The sequence below is a fragment of the Gobio gobio genome, assembly GCF_949357685.1.
Source record: "Gobio gobio genome assembly, chromosome: 25".
NCBI lineage: Eukaryota > Metazoa > Chordata > Actinopteri > Cypriniformes > Gobionidae > Gobio > Gobio gobio.
In genome coordinates, this window is record NC_137121.1 from 40,439,105 (window position 1) to 40,456,255 (window position 17,151).

Sequence of the window (17,151 nt, forward strand, 5' to 3'; positions counted from 1 at the left end):
AGCGCCTGCTGACCACAGCAGGCCCTCAGGGAGGCCAATCGGGCCTACCACCTGAGCGAAGGTAATCCAAACCAGGAGCCTACCCCTCAGGGCGGCCTTAAAGAAGGCTGGCTGCTGCGCCTGGGCTGGCGGCAGCTGTCTGCTGCTGACAAAGCCTGGAAATCCAGATCACACCTGGGGACTCATCTCCAAGGAGACTAGCTGACGAAGTTACTGCTGACGTCAACACCAGTGGAGAAGATCCTCCAGGGCCCACTCGTGGGCCACGGCGTCGAGACTTCCTTGCAGGGAGGCCGGTTGACGCCTACTACCTGTTCTGAAGTCCAACTGCCCAGACTGCCCAAGCTGGCTACTAACAACCAGCTGGCTCCTACGCCCGCACCTGGGGCTGGCTCCATCCCAGAGGCAGCTAGGGACAACTGCATCGCCGTGTCCTAGGGCCCCCAGGACGGCGCAGTCTCTCGGGCAGCGCCTACAAACATGGACCTAATCATATTGCCAACAGCAGTGTACTCAGCGAAAGTGCTTAAACAAAGACCCTCTAAAGCGAGGGGAGTACAACTTACGTCACCTGCCTCGGGGCGGCTGTCTTACTTTCCATGCAGCGGCCAACCATAAGTGCGAGGGCGTCAGCCATTGGCAATGCTCGGGCCTCAGGGGAGCATCCGACCAGAACCTCCACAGAGGTTTATCCGATGTTCAGTTCAACCCGAGCCCTAAAGGAGGTGGAGCAGAGACATAGAGCAAGGGTGAAACAATACCTTTTCTTAGAAAATATAGAACCCACCGGCCGAACATCCTCCAGGAAGAGGCCGAGGGCCGGCAAAAGATGGCGGCCACCAAGCTCTGAAAGGCGGAAACGGCAGATAAAGTCTAATCGCAAACCAGCGAAAGACGCTTCACTCCGCCCCACGACCACTGGCAAAGTCGCTGTCTGTTGCAACACCCCGACTGCGTTACTCGTACCCCCAGAACGCAGAGAAGGGGGCGGGCCTTGGCCGGACGACTCTGTAACAAGAGGAGGCTGAAACAAAGATGCATAAACCACGCCATGTTCTTATATCAAAAGACAGGCCAGGGGCGAACAACCTTCATTAAAAGGGAACGCCCCCATCCTTGACAAAGCCTAGGCCAAGTGGTGCGACATAAGACCGCACTAGATCTACTCAGGGCTCGGGAAAGAAATATTATTACCTCAATATTACACTCTGAGGCCCAGAAACCCCTTTTCCCAAAGCCCCGCAGAGCTGGGCGCAGATCTTACTACAGCTCGCGCATTAGCGCGTACCCGGTCTTCAGCTACTTCCCACTTTTACGCTAGGAAAAACACAGCTCGCCCTCTACACTACAAGCCCTCGGGCAAGAGCGCGAATTAATCACCCACATAGTGGGAAAAATAACACGGAGAGGCAGCAAGACTCTGCTAGCAAAAGTGAGGCATTCACAGACAACCACATAATGTTGCAAAGAAGATCGTTCTTAGCTTACTCACGGGGAGCTGCAGGCCCTGCGAAATCCCTTGATGATCCAAAATTTCCCCAAGCAACCCCTCAGGGGAGCGACGGTCAAAAAGTCCTGAAAAACATAGTTTTGAAAATGTTTCGCCCTCATAGAGGGGGACTTACCAATCGCTCCTCGCGGTGCTTCAACCCAGCCATCGAGCTAGTATCCGCCCGCCATCCTGAGGGGGGCGCTTTTAACAAACAAACCAGGCGGGCCGGCAGAATCTTACATTTTCTGCTCATCATAGGCCCACCGGCCTGATGTAAAGCACCCGGGGGAAAGCCAGAGGAAGGGAAAAAGGCAGCGTTCATCTCTGCGTCCTTGAGGGCGGTGTCCGCTGCCTGCGCTGGTTCCGGTTACCAGCCCCAGCTTCCTTCCTCTTCCTGTTGTGGGTGTCCCGCCTCCCCTGCACCCCAGTCCTCCGCGGCGGGGGCGCTCGAGAGGCGACGCTGGCTTGCTTTTCCCGTCTCCAGCCCTCAGACTGGAACGAGCCGGGAACACCCGACTGCCTGGGCGCGGTCCCGGACCTCAGCGGGATGCATGTTCTAAATGCTGCCGAGCACGCCTTTGTCACAGATGTCTCTCCGTGGCCACCGTCGCCGCCATCGGCGCAATCTGTACGGTGGCCCGGAGAGCGAAAACTGCGGTCCGGCGCGACTCGACTACCGCCTCAGGGGGTCTGCCTGGTACGCCTGCAACACAGCTGTGGTGTGCAAAGCCGCCGCAGCGTGACCCACTGACATGTACGCCCTGCCATTCAGGCATTAGACCGGCAGGGTGGGAGCCACAGTGTCGCCGGCCGCCCAGTGGCGAGATAAACATAACATCTCGTCTACGGGCAGCCCCGACACATACCCAGCCATGCAGTCCCTCGACATCAGCGAAATTTAGCTCGCCGATGTCGACAGATGCGGGGCTGAGTATGTTTTCTTCCATCCCCTCGAGATCTGCTGATGGAGATCTGAAAGGAATGGAAGACTCCCAGGAGTTGGGAGGTCACGGGCGGAGAGAAACCGATCGTCCGAACTGTTTGGACGCTCAGCCTTTCTCCTCACGCGCCGCAAATGCAGCTGCAGTCTACCCGCAGCGCGTTCCATGACTTCCAGCAACTCCCCGTACATGGGACAGGATGGTTTGAAGAGCTTCAGCATCTTTAACTGACTCACCCATCCTCTGCTTGAGCCTCTCGCGATCCGGATCGTCCTCAAGAACATAACTGTCTCCAAGCGACGAGCCAGATCCATCTGGGAAGCGCATTTGGTGTTTAGACGCCGCTCAGCCTCAGCTCGAGCGTGGCCGTTCCCAGATGCAGAAACCTCTCCCCTCAAGAAGAGGTCCCGCCGAGAGCGGGCGTTTCCAGAAGACACCGCTCGCAAATACTTTCACAAGAGGTTCGCAAACCTCTCGTGCATGCTCTTCTCCCAGACAGTAAACGCAAAGTGTGTGTGTATCCAAAGCGCAAGCTACACGTTCTCAACACACTTCATTGTTATCCTTCTTGTAGACGTTTCATGTGAAGACAGGCAAAACAGTCCCTTCAGACGAAAAGATACTGTCATGTTGGCAAGGCGCCCTTATATACTTCCTGGTCGCACCTTGATGACATCATAGGCTGTCGCCGGTCAATAGGATTGACGTTTTTTGATAGTGATTTCAGGCACCAGTCACACTGGAGGCGTTCCCCGTAGCGTCGAAGCTGACGCAGTGCGAGTTCCCTTTCGAAAGGGAACGTCTGTAAATTATGGAGTGCCGCAAGGCTCTGTGTTGGGCCCTCTGCTATTCTCAACATATATGCTGCCAAGAAAACATGGAATTAACTTCCACTGTTTTGCCGATGATACTCAGTTATATATTTCACTATGACCAGATGAAATCTCTAAATTATCCAAGCTGACAGAGTGTGTTAAAGATATAAATTATTGGATGACCTGTCATTTTCTCCTTTTAAATGGGTGATGAATTGAGAAATCAACTTTCCCTTGAGCCTTTGATATATTCAGGGGTTTGGGTGGAGACGAGGTTCTGATCTGAAAAATGTGTATAAATAAATCAATAAATAATAATCTTTTTTTTTTTTAATTCAACATTTTTCTGTGTGTGTGTGTGTGTGTGTGTGTGTGTGTGTGTGTGCATAGTATTAATTCTTGCATTTCTCTATTTCAAAGATGTCAGGGAAGAGGCAAATTAATAATCCATAATAATTTGGAATATATATATATATATATATATATATATATTAGTTTTTTTTTTTTTCAGAATTGACTGTGTTGTAAATATAATTTATTCTGAAGCAATAGTCTCACCAGTGTTCAATCAGCTTTGCCATATTTAAATCTGCATGTATGATGCATGATGGTCAGATGATGATGATGATGCTGAAAGTCATGTTTGTTGGTTGATGAAGAAGAGCTCTTGATCATGTCATGTTCAGGTCATAGTGTGGCGCTCATGAACACACACTCTGAATGCAAAATCTGCTGTAGACTGAGCTCAGGACGAGACCGAAGAGAGATCAGGACCATATACAGACTCACCTCAGACTCATCAGAGTCAAACAGCTTTACTGACAGGGTTACTCCCTCTTGGCAAGAGTTGTGTAGGGAAGCCTCGCTAACAGGGTCGGCTCAAGGCTTCAGAATGTGTGTTGATTTTGATCAGCAATTGAGATGAACCGGATCATTGGGCCAATCAGAAGACACAGGAGTTGTAGTTGTAGCAGAGATGAAATACTCAAGGTGAACACACACCTCGAGGCTAGGGGTATAAAAACAAAAAATCAAGTCAGGAATCTTGGTGTGATTTTAGAGGCGGACCTTAGTTTCAGTCGTCATGTAAAAGCAATAACTAAATCAGCAAACTGTTGTAAATCTCAGAAGTGAAGATCAGGAGACCTGGATGTGTCTTCAGCTGATGGTTTAACGGTACACAAAACTGACGGTTCAGTACAGCAGTTTTACAAAATTGCTTTTTATTAATTTTTATTAAACAGTGATTTACTGAAAAAATTGTGTCTGGCCTTAAATGAATTAAATTATATAAATAAATAAAAAAAGTGTAAGGAAAACAGACACACACACTCACACACACTCTCTCTCACACACACACACACACACACACACACACACACACACACACACACACACACATTACATTGAGAATGGTGATGTTAAAATTGGTAAACAGTTTCCAAAACAGTGTGTTTGAGGAGAAATGCAAACAAAATCTAAGATGCATGAAACACAATTGTCTCCAAACTGACACACGCATAACGTTTTTGGTATGGTTTCAGAGTCAGTATACTACAATGAAAACTTTGTTACTTGTGTAAACTTTGTTAAGCATGAAAGCACTGATAAACATGCTGTGGGCAATAACTGTTTAATATAAACTAGAACCCAACTCTGATGTGACTGAGTTTGTTTCACATTACTGTAAATTATATAACTTGCAGTTGCTAGCTAACTATTGAAATGTACGATAAGTTAAAAACATTTAGTTATTCTGCCGATGAGTACAAAAACTGCTTACCATATTGTAGAAGTTCGGGTAAGGAGGGCAAGGAAGAGGACACAGGGGTCGGCTGAACTACTGACGTTTTTATTAATAAACTCAAGGTCGTTTCGTATTCGCACTAGAGTGCACATTCAACTCAAAACATTCGTCGTAAACACTTCCGGGTTGCGTCCATCCGGGATCTCAAGGCACACGTCAGTAGTTCCTTCTCTCTCTCCCCGTCCTCCGTTTCTCCATGGCTCTTATACTCTCCCCGCGCCCATTACTGGAATGAGAGACAGGTGTAGGTGGTTTGTGTCTAACCCACTCACTTACCGCTCGTCTCCCGCCTTTCTCTCCTGCTGCAAACCTCGCTGAACCACGCCCCCCTTGCCACACATATGTTTAGCATTATTATATAAAGAAAACAAAATATTAAAACATAAACGGTTTTGGACAAGACCTAATAGACAGACACCTAAAACACTGGTGTTACAGTATTGGTGTGCAGGGGGGGGAAATGAATAATCCCACTTTTCACCTCAAATGTCTACCTATCAACTGTAATTAATTTTCCTATTATATTAGTATAATAGTTAGAAATGTTTGAAATGTAGTAGTTGTGTAGTTGTAACAGAAGAACAGAAAGACTCACTTTGTCATGTCCACATCATAGACAAAGCAGAAAGATGTCCTAAAAGAAATATAATTTAGTCTTAAACACTCTCCTGTAGAAGGGCTGTCATTGTTCATGTGTTTTTAATTCATTCCTATGAACATGTTTGACCATGCTCAGTGACTAGTTTTATTACAAACTGTACAACTGTACAAAACTAAAGAAACAATATGTGAACATCGTCAATGACTAGAGGAAAAGGGTCACTTACAAATCAACATAAACTTTCACAAGAAGATTTCTGTATTCATTTGAAATGGGTCATGCTATTTATTTTTAGTAAGTTGCTCTCTTGAATATACTTTTGTGCAAACCTAATTTCTGTATAAAGATTATGTTTGAATCTTATCCATAGCCTTTAAAAGAGTGTGGAGCATTATAGTTCTTAAATGTATTAGTTGTCTAGTTTATCTAACAAACCCCACAGAAGAGCAAACATGAGCAAAGATTTTTAGCACATATAGTGATGATGATGATGATGATGATGATGATGATGATGATGATAAGATGGTGATAATAGTTGAAAAATACTATAATCTTTAATGTCAAGTAGGATGTTGAAAGAAGCCATTCTGCGTACATTAAACACCTCAGAAAAAAAATATATTTGAAATGCTTGAAAAGTTCAATCTTAAAAGTTTCTTAAATGAAGGGTCTGCGTTCAACACACGCTTTCCCATGTGAGGAATAGCTTGAACTCACAACATCCAGAGAAGCGTCTTCACCTAAAACAGACTCACTCCAGCAAACAGAGAAACGTGAACAGTGTTACGCTATCTGGACAAGGTGGATACATCATACTGGAGTAAAAAAAAACATTTGTGAATCCACATTTACAAACTTGTAACAAACTAGCAAATTGCTCATAAATGGATTTTCTGTATGCATTATAAACACTGCATTTCTTGTATGTTTGAGCTATATTTTATTTGTTATTTGGGGGTCTTGAATTTAGATGGTGTGTTGTACACACATCTTTAGTTTTTTTCTAATGTTGTCTACGGGTTTTACCAGAGTTGTACCTTTGTTTAACAACCTCAGACTTTAGTGAATGTGTAGCGTTCAGTACAATAGTCAGATGTGATTCAGTTTGAATTGTTTTAAGTGTAAAATACACAAATCAATTTGTGTTGATGCTTCATGCGACCCCACAACATAGAGAGCTGTAAAGTTGCTCTAAAATGTCAATTTGATCAAACCTTCTCAAACAGAAAAACTATTAAAACTGAAATTCTTTTTTTTTTTTTTTTTTTATTCCAATAAACATTGAATGTTGACAGCTCTCAAAAAGAGTCACCTAAAAACACACACAGTCCAACACATAAATGTGAACAGTGTTGTCTGCTTTCTAAACAAGGTGACTAATAAACTTGTCTAACTTGACAAAAAACGTAATTTACAAAACATTTACAAATTTCCAAAACTACTCACAAATGGATTTTGTGTGCTTATTATAATTGGTACTTCACAAAATGTGCTGTGCCCTCTTAGTTATTTAGTCTTTTGAGTTTGACATGGATGTTCTAGATACACATATTTCCTGTGTAGAGTTTATGTTTGAAAGTTATCTCAGCCTTTACAAGAGTGTGGAACTCACAGCGTTGTGACATATCCCTGACAAAATATGCAGGTGTGTAAAAATACGCACAAAGATATTAGATATTAGCACAACTACAACAGATAAAGATATTAGCGCAACTACTGGGTAATCATGTGGTAACCCCTGTGGTTGTTAAACACTTCATGAAATGAATTTTAAATGTAGGTTTTCTGCTTTTGTCACACACAAACATGTATAAATGTTTAAATCGACTTTGGATTATTTAATTGGAATCCATGCTTTAGAGCATCATGGTTCCCTTTCGAAAGGGAACTCGCGCTGCGTCAGCTCGACGCTACGGGGAACGCCTCCAGCGTGACTGGTGCCTGAAATCACTATCATAAACCGTCAATCCTATTGACCGGCGACAGCCTATGATGTCATCAAGGTGCGACCAGGAAGTATATAAGGGCACCTTGCCAACATGACAGTATCTCTTCGTCTTCAGGGACTGTTTTGCCTGTCTTCACGTGAAACGTCTACAAGAAGGACAACAATGAAGTGTGCTGAGAAGCAACGCCACTTCTGCAGGTGTGTTTTGAAAGTGTACCATGTAGCTTACGCTTTGGATACACACACACTTTGCGTTTACTGTCTGGGAGAAGAGCATGCTGGAGAGGTTCTCGAGGGAGCCTCCTGTGCAGATTGCGAGCGTTTTCCACTGAGAACGCTCCGCTCTCGTCTGGACCTCTTCTCGAGGGGAGAGGGTTCAGCATCTGGGAATGGCCCCGCTCGAGCTGAGGCTGAGCAGCGTCTAACATCATGTGGTTCCCAGATGGATCTGGCTCGCCGCTTGGAGACAGATGTGGTTCTCGAGGACGACCCAGATCGCGAGAGGCGGACTTTGGAGGAGGAGCAGGATTTATGTTCCTCCTCCTCGTCTGCTGCTCTTCCACTCGAGCAGAGGATGGGTGAGTCAGTTAAAAATACTGAAGCTTCTCAAACCATCCTGTCCCATGTACGGGGAGTAGCTGGAGGTCATGGAACGTGCTGCGGGTAGACTGCAGCTGCCTTGGCGGCGCGTGAAGAGAAAGGCTGAGCGTCCAAACAGTTCGGACGATCGTTTTTTCTCCGCCCATGACCTCCCAACTCCTGGGAGTCTTCCATCCCTTCCAGATCTCCATCAGCAGATCTCGAGGGGATGGAAGAAACCATACTCAGTCCCGCATCCGTCGACATCGGCGAGCTAAATTTCGCTGATGTCGAGGGACTGCCTAGGCTGGGTATGTGTCGGTGCCGCCCGTAGTCGAGATGTTATGTTTATCTCGCCTCTGGGCGGCCGGCGACACTGAGGGCTCCCATCCTGCCGGTTTCGCTGAATGGCAGGGTGTACATGTCAGCAGTCACGCTGCGGCAGACCTGTTGAGGGACCTCGATCAGGGGGAGCGACCCCCTGATACGATAGTCGAGTTGCGCCGGACCACGGATTAAACCTTGTGGACATCGGGGAGAAAGAGAAGTCCTTTCTCCTTGATGCCCCGGTTTCGCCATCTGAACTTTTCGGCGCCTCCGACGAAGCAGTGGTGGGAAAGTTCGGAGAGGCGAAGGCGCGCTCGGCAGCATTTAGAACATGCATTCCGCTGAGGTCTGGGACCGCGCCCAGGCAGTCGGGTGTCCCTGGCCCGTCACGGTCTGAGGGCTGGAGTCGGGACCAGCGAACCAGCGTCGCCTCTCGAGCGCCCCCTCCGCGGAGGACTGGGGCGCAGAGGAGGTGGGACACCCGCAACAAAAGGAGGAAGGAAGCCGGGGCTGGTAACCGGAACCAGTGCAGGCTGCGGACTCCGCCCTCTAGGACGCGCAGATGAGTGCTGCCTTTTCCCTTCCTCTTGTGTTTCCCCCGGGCGCTTTTACATCAGGCCGGTGGCCTATGTTGAGCAAAAAATGTAAGATTCTGACGGCCCGCCTGGCTTGTTTGGTGAAGGGCCCCCCCCCCCCAGGACGGTGGTCGTATACTGGCTTGATGGCTGGTTTGAAGCGCCGCAAGAAGCGAGTGGTGAGTCCCCCTCGATGAGGGTGAAACATTTTAAGCTATGTTTTTCAGGACTTCTGTACCTTCGCTCTCCTGAGAGGTTATTTGGGGAATTGTGGAACATCGCTGGACTTCGCAGGGCCTGCAGCTCCCCGTGAGTAAGCTAAGAACGATTTTCTTTGCAACATTATGTGGTTGTGTGTGAGTGCCTCACTTTTTGCTAGTGGAGATTTGCTGCCTCTCCGTGTTATCTCTCCCACTAATGTGGGTAGCTGAATTTGCGCTCTCGCCCGAGGGCTTGTAGTGTCGGGGCGAGCTTTGTTTTTCCTAGCTTAAAGTGTGAAGTAGCTGAACACCGGGTTTGCGTTCATGCATGAGCTGTAGTGAGATCTGCGCCCAGCTCTGCGGGGCTTTGGGGAAGGGGTTTTTCGGGGGCTCCTTGTGTAATTTTAGAGGTGATAATATTACTTTCCCGAGCCCTGAGTAGATCTAGTGCAGACCGAATGTCGCACCACTTGGCCTAGGCTCCGTCAAGGATGAGGGCGTTCCCTTTTAAGGAAGGTCGTTCGCCCCTGGCCCGTCTTTTGGTGAATAAGAACAGGGCTTTGTTTATGCATTATTGATTTAGCCTCCTCTTATTACAGAGTCGTCCAGCCAAGGCCTGCCCCTTTCTTTGCATTCTGGGGTTATTAGTACTGCAGTCTAGGTGTTGCAGGAGACAGCGACTTTGCCAGTGGTCGTGGGGCGGGATTAAGCGTCTTTCGCCTGTTTGCGATTAGACTTTATTCTTGCTGTTTCCTCCTTTCAGAGCCTGTTGGCCGCCACCTTCTGGCGGCCCCCGGCCTTATCCCGGAGGATGGCTCGGCCGGTGGGTTGCATATTTATGTGATATTTTACCCTTGCTCTATGTCTCTGCTCCACCTTCTCTAGGGCTCGGGTCGAGCTGAACATCTAACAACGTCCTGTTTGCCGGTTTGGTCGGATGCTCCCCTGAGGCCCGAGCATTGCCGATGGCTGATGCCCTCGCATTTACGGCAGGCCGCTGTATGAAAAGTAAAGACAGCCGCCCGAAGCAGGTGACGTAAGTTGTACTCCCTTCGCTCTAGAAGGTTTGTTAAGCAATTTCTGCTGAGTACACTGCTGTTGGCAATGTGATTAGGTCCATGTCCGTAGGCACTGCCCGAGAGACTGCACCGTCATGGAGGCCATCTAGCCTCTGGGATGGAGCCAGCCCCAGGTGCGGGCGTAAGGGCCAGCTGGTTGTGAGTAGCCAGTTTGGGCAGTCTGGGCAGCAAGACCTCCTTGCAAGAGAGTCTCGACGCCACGGCCCGTGAATGTGCCCCGACATCAGCAGTAACCTCGTCAACTAGTAGGCCCTTCTTGGCCTCCTTGGGGATGAGTCCCCAGGTGCTAACTGGATTTCCAGGCCTTCGTCAGCAGTAGACTGCTGCCGTCAGCCCGGGCGCAGCAGCCAGCCTTCCTAGTCACGGCAGGGTCCATGGAATCTGCAGGCCTCCTATTTGAAAGTAGGCCCTGCAAGGCCTCCCTGAGGGGTAGGCTCCCTGTGGTGGACCCCATCAGGCCTCCCTGAGAGCCTGCTATGACTAGCAGGCACTGTCTAGTCTCCCCCGAGGGGATGGTGCTGGGCATTAGTCCCTCGACGGCTGGCACAAGCTGCTAGTAGGTGGTAGGCGCTAGTAGGCCTCCCTAAGGGCCTGCTGTAGCACGTTCTGCTATCAGGTGGAGGCACTGCGCCTCCCTGAGATCGTTCCCCGGTCCCCAGTTTCGGTAACGGATCGTGGCATGGGTAGCTATCAGGTGGCAAGCTGCACGGGGCTTCCCTGTGGGATTCGCTGTAGAGTAGTAGGCCTCGCGTGGCCTCCTCTGAGGGCACGCTCCTGTTTTGCGGTTTCTGGATGAGTCCAGTCCCTGAGCGGAAGGCTGTGATGGAGGAATGCCCGACCTCTGGCGGGTGGTAGGCCTCGCTAGGCCTCCCCGATAGAGCGAGTCCCTGTTCTTCCCAGTTACCTCGAGGGCTAGCACGACTGCGATCAGGTATCAGGCCCGCCTGGCCTTCCTGAGGGCAAGCTCCGCTGTTGGACACGCGAGCAGTCGCACAGGTTACCAGGTGGAGGCCCCTCTCGGCCTCCCTGGGGAACGAGTTCCCCGGGCGGGAATGCACAACTGGTTTTATGCTGACTAGTGGTCACCTGCTATCAGGCGCCGGTCTTTAGCCGTTCGCGAGACCTGAAGGCGGTGTTCATATCCTAGCATGACGAGACGACGCTGCTGCTATGTGGTCCTTACAGGAAGGGACTTTCATAGACTGCCTACAGCATGGTCACCTACCAGGCAGGCTTAGGAGCTCCTCTCAATGAGAGTCTGCTGTGAGCTTACGGCTGCCTGGCGCTGGTCCTTTGGTTGTAGGCCCCTCGGGGCCTCCCTGATATGATCAGACTGTAAGGCCTTTGGCCTCCAAAGCACGTTTTAAAGTAAGTGCTTGGTAGATCCGTGGATCGAGTGGCTAAACTCCCCTCGCTAACAAGGGTTAGAAGCACTTCGCTGAGCGCTGCTCTCCAGGATAACCCGTCTCTGATGTCCGGCTGGTGGAGGACACTGCCTTTTCTGCAGTACCCTAGCGGGATGTCTCTGTGGAGGCGAGTACCAGAGGCTCTGTATCTTACAGACAGGGTTGGCTGTATTGTCGTGTCCCATATGGGGTCACTAGGTCAGATCTCCCTGGTGGCATGGGTTCTCTTGCCACGTTCCCTTAAAGGAACCCCTTCTGTTGAATGGGCTGGTTCCAGGCCTTCGAGCGGCCAGGGTAGGACCTCATGGTGTGCGAAGGTTCCTTCTCTGCTATAGCTTGGGCTTTGACCGTAGGGAGCGCTGTCACTGATAGCCTAATGTGACCAGTAGGGGAGTGTGGTTCAGGCTTTTCAGTTGAATTTGCTTGTCCTGACAGTTGTCACTGCCAGTGGGCATGCACTCCCTTCGGCATGGCGGCGTGGGTATATCGTTCCCTGTAGCGTCAAGCTGACGTAGCCCGAGTTCCCTTTCGAAAGGGAACGTCTCAAGTTACGTATGTAACCATTGTTCCCTGAGAACAGGGAACGAGACGCTGCGTCGCTTTGCCATGCCTCAGGGTTTGCCTGCCGAAACAGTCCCTTCAGACGATTAGATGTTGTCATGTTGGCAAGGCGCCCTTATATACTTCCTGGTCGCACCTTGATGATGTCAGAGGCTGTCGCCGGTCAATAGGATTGACGTTTTTTGATTGTGATTTCAGGCACCAGTCACGCTGGAGGCGTTCCTCGTAGCGTCAAGCTGACGCAGCGCGAGTTCCCTGTTCTCAGGGAACAATGGTTACATTCGTAACCTGAGACGTTTTATGGTTTTGTGTGTAGAGTTTTGAGAAATTGAGCCATAGTTTAAAAAACTGTGTGTAAGCATTTGTGAATAATTGTCCATGATTTTGGTATTGTGTGAGCTTGAATGGAAAGAAAATGTAAGCATTTTAGAAACGTTACATGACTGTGAAAACGACATGAATTGTGTTAATGCAAATAAACACTGTGAAATTTTCATTAGAGTTACATGCCCATGTTGAAGATGTTGTGCTGTTTTTTTTTTTCATCCTGACACATTTCATCAGTTTCACAAGATCAAGAGTGAGTTATACTGAATATCAGCACGGCTGTGAATGTGATATTACTTTATATAACAGATCTATAAGAACTTTCTAACTTACCTTTCAGACAAAATCAGATTACTTAGTGTTTCATATAAAGTAAATGACTACATATAAATGTATATTTAATTACTTTTTAAAGTCTTTATAAACTTTGCTCAACTCTGTCATTGTGTTGTGTGTGATGGTCCATCAGCAGCTGCAGTATCTCTCAGCTGTATCAGTGCAGTCACTGTGACGTCTGACTGACACAGGTTTTTGTACGACTCTTTATCACTGTGTGAACACATACTGACTGTTAATATAGTGTACACTCTGACAGTAATAATCTCCTGTATCTTCAGTCTGGACTCCACTGATGCTCAGAGTAAAATCACTGCCAGTATTTACTGTTCCACTGCCACTGAATCTAGATGGAGTTCCTGTATAACGGCTGTTTATGTCATGAATCAGGAGTTTAGGAGCTTCTCCAGGTTTCTGCTGATACCAGTGTAACTCATCACTGTATATTCCAACATCTATATGACACTCTATTGAAGCTGTTTGACCCTGTTGGACAGTTTTAACTTCAGGTTGAGTCAGAGTGACTCCTCTGGATCCTGAAGAAGAGAAAAGAAAATCAATCAGTGTTTAAAACTACTATCATCATATACTTTTACAAGAACACCAAAACCAGAGTCAACATGTTAGTCTCACCTTGAATAAAGAGTGAAATGGTCCAGATGAAGATGTTGATGGTGTTCATTGTTGTTCTTGTGTCTTGTGTGATGATGAAGATTGTGTTCTGTTCTGCTCTCAGTCATGAAGTGTTAAACTCACAGCACTATAAACACTCTCAGACTGAAGCATGTGCTGGCAATGCAAAGAAGTGGGCAGGATTTACAACAGCTTGTGCTCAGAACAAACTCACACACACTAGAGTTACACAATGATCATTACATTCTGACTCGTGTTATTTGAGTTAGTTCAGTAGTTTTATTTGTATTGTGACTCCTGAGACACTGAGGATGTGCAGATGAACGTCCATCTCTGTGTCCATATTCAGTCATGTGACCATCATCACTGCTACACTTCCACTAGATGAAGCGCCATCACTAAAGTCAGATCATGAATCATGAGTCTGTTCAGAAAGTATCAGGACTGATTGTGAATCTCTAATCAGAGTTGATGGTGTCACTCCATCTATCATGAAGCCTCATGTGTGTCTGAAATCATCAGATGGAGAAGAAACAGGCTGTTAAAGATGGAGACATATTAGAGCTTGTTCACGTTTCATGATTTCAGAACCAGTCCAGAGACTTTTAGAACAGACCTTGAATAGGAAAACATGCTTGACTGTGTAGAACATGCAAAATACCTTTTATATTTTCATTCTTGACACTTTCTATTGACTTTGGCTATAATATTCAATAAACTCATGATTTGAGCAGATTTTCACTGAAGATTGAAGTCTGAAGCTGCAGGTTTTTCTGTCAATCCTGAAGATTGAGCTGCATATGAAGAACAGAAGCATCATTATGAGAAACTCCACAACATCATCCATGATCAAAGAGGTCAAAGGTCACCTCAGAGGTCACAGCTCATCAAATATATTTCTTTAAACAGTGTTATATCAGAAATCATTGAGTCAATCTGAATGAGTGAGTGTTGAGAAGAGCTGAGGAGCTTCTAATATCAGTGTGTTGAAGTGTTTCTCTCTCTCTGCTGGAGTGTGTGTTCACTCGAGTGGAATAGAGGTTTTTGTACGAGCGTTTCATTAGATTGTATCACTGTGGTGGACATTCGGTGGAGGAACCAAACTGGTGATCAAATGTAAGTCTTTTTTCAATTCCCTATTTAAAAAATACAATTTAGATTTCAGAAATGTATGTTGCATTATAAAGATATTCATAATGGAGATTATAATGCCTTATATCTTTTCATTAATAACTGTAACCAAAGTTAAAATGCATTATAATATTTGCTAATTCCTTGTTGCATCTGAAATTGGTTGTTTGTCGTGAGTTTTAATGTATTATAATTTCTAAAGGTGTAACAATGAATAGATAATATTATAATGTGTTATAACTGTGGTTACAATTATTCATGAGATCACACATGCATTATAATGTGTGTAACAATTCATAATTAATGCATTCAAATACTTTTATAATGCATTGTGTATAAAGGCTTTAAGTGTTTCTGATATTGTTTAATAACTATTGAATCTAAATCAATGATATTGTCATGTTTATACATTCAGAAGAACGGCATTATTCCTTTCAACAACAAAATCTAAACATATTTCCATAAAGCGTCTCACTATGAGTTTATTGAGTTTATTACAGGTTTGTTTTCCTTCATTTATTTCTACACTGAGTTCATATATAGTTCATCTTTTATTGTAGATATCATACATGGAGAAAAGAGATTTGACATCAGAATGTAAATGTTGTACTTTCTGTAGTTCAGTCAATGATACTGAATCTCTTTTGCTCATGTTGTGATTATAATTCAGTGCTTTATAATACAAACACAATTTATGTGTGACATTTAATTCTGTGTGAAATTGAGTTTGATTTTGAGTTGAATATCTCAGTAAAATGTAAGAACTTTATGTTCTGAGTTAAAAACTGCTGTGATGAAATCAGTCGGTGTATTACAATGTTGAGTTTGATTGATGAGGTTTGATGTAAATGTATATAGTGATTGTGTAGTTTGTATATTATATATATATATATATATATATATATATATATATATATATATATATATATATATATATATATCAGCTGTAGTGATGTTGAAGGACATGAAGGATCAGATTGTGATTGTGATTTGTCCTGCTGTTGAAATGCTGTGAATGAAAGTGCAGTGTGTTTTCTTTGTGTTTGTGAATGTGTTGTGTTTGTCTCCTGCAGCTGGTCCCACAGTGAAGCCCTCAGTGTCTCTGCTGCCGCCCTCTTCTCTGCAGATCTCTGGAGGCTCAGCCGCACTGCTCTGCCTGCTCAGCTCTTACTCTCCACAGGGGGCGCTGGTGAGCTGGACACTGGACGGGTCAGAGGTCACCGAGGGGGTTCTGACCAGCGCAGAGAGCCAGCAGAACGGCCGCTACAGCCGCAGTAGCGTCCTGACCCTCAGCAAAGCACGCTGGGAAGCGGGAGAGGTGTACGTCTGCAGAGTAACACATGATGGAGCTCCTCATGAGGTCTCGTTCCACAAGAGCTCTGAGTGCTGATGTTTCTCTCCTGAAGATGAGCCGTATCTGAGTGTCCTGTGTCAGGCAGGATTCACATGAGTCTAGTGCTGCAGCTGTAGTGATTTACAACTCAATACTGAAAGAGAGCTCGCATGTGTCAAAGCACTGTGTGATCTTTCAATCTGCTGTGTTTGCTGCAACATTCAATAAAGCTTCTCAACAAGTTCACTTTGTGTCTGACAACATCATTCAACTAACAGATGAAGATGCAGGTGCTTTTCAGAAGGTTGATCAGTAGCAGTAAATCAGTCAAATAAAGCTCTTGGGGTTTGAACATGGTCTCTGGAGACAGAGCTGCTCTATTCTGAGAGGATCACAATCACTCCACCCTGACAATGCAAATGGGATTTTCAGTCTCACTCTTTGATTGGTTACAGGATCTGGACTGGAACAGACCACTTTCACTTCTGCTACACATTTACATGCGGAAGAAGGTGCTGAACTTTAATATAGAAAAATACCATAAAAAAGTAACAAGTGAAAAAGTAAGTTTTCACAGTTAAGGCTTAAGTCTATTCCCAGACTAAAACTCATTTTTAACTGAAAGCATATCATGCAAAACATGCTTGTTTCAATATGAATCATCAGTCAGAGATGAGTGTGTCAGAGTAATGTCCACATGACAGTGATATCCAGGTATAATATAATATTCTGTATTTGAGTTTAGTTAATGTCACATGCTCATTTGAGGAGACATGACGGATGTGTTTGTGATTCGACAGCAATTACAACTTGTGCTCATAATGATTACAATATCAGGCATCATGAGGCAGAATATGATCATGTGACGACCATGACATTTCATCAGATACAGTATAATTGTAGTAAGTTTATGAGCAGCAGTGTGTGAATGCTTGGCTAAAGAGATGTGTCTTTAATCTAGATTGAATCAGAGAAAGTGTTTCTGAGCCTCGAACATCATCAGGAAGGCTTTTCCTGAGTTTAGGAGCCAAATGTGAAAAAGCTCCTCCTTTATTAGACT

General features: G+C 46.0%; 2 gene segments (V, D, J or C); both read right to left on the reverse strand.

The window, feature by feature from the left end:
- Nucleotides 1-12,601: 12,601 nt before the first annotated feature.
- LOC307121562 (immunoglobulin kappa variable 1D-13-like) lies at nt 12,602-13,880 on the reverse strand. The segment is given in 2 exons: nt 13,628-13,880; nt 12,602-13,530 (listed from the first exon to the last, which is right to left on the reverse strand).
- Nucleotides 12,838-17,151, reverse strand: part of LOC307121560 (immunoglobulin kappa variable 4-1-like) — a 242,516-nt gene continuing 238,202 nt past the window's right edge. Inside the window, exon 4 of the V gene segment in view lies at nt 12,838-12,937.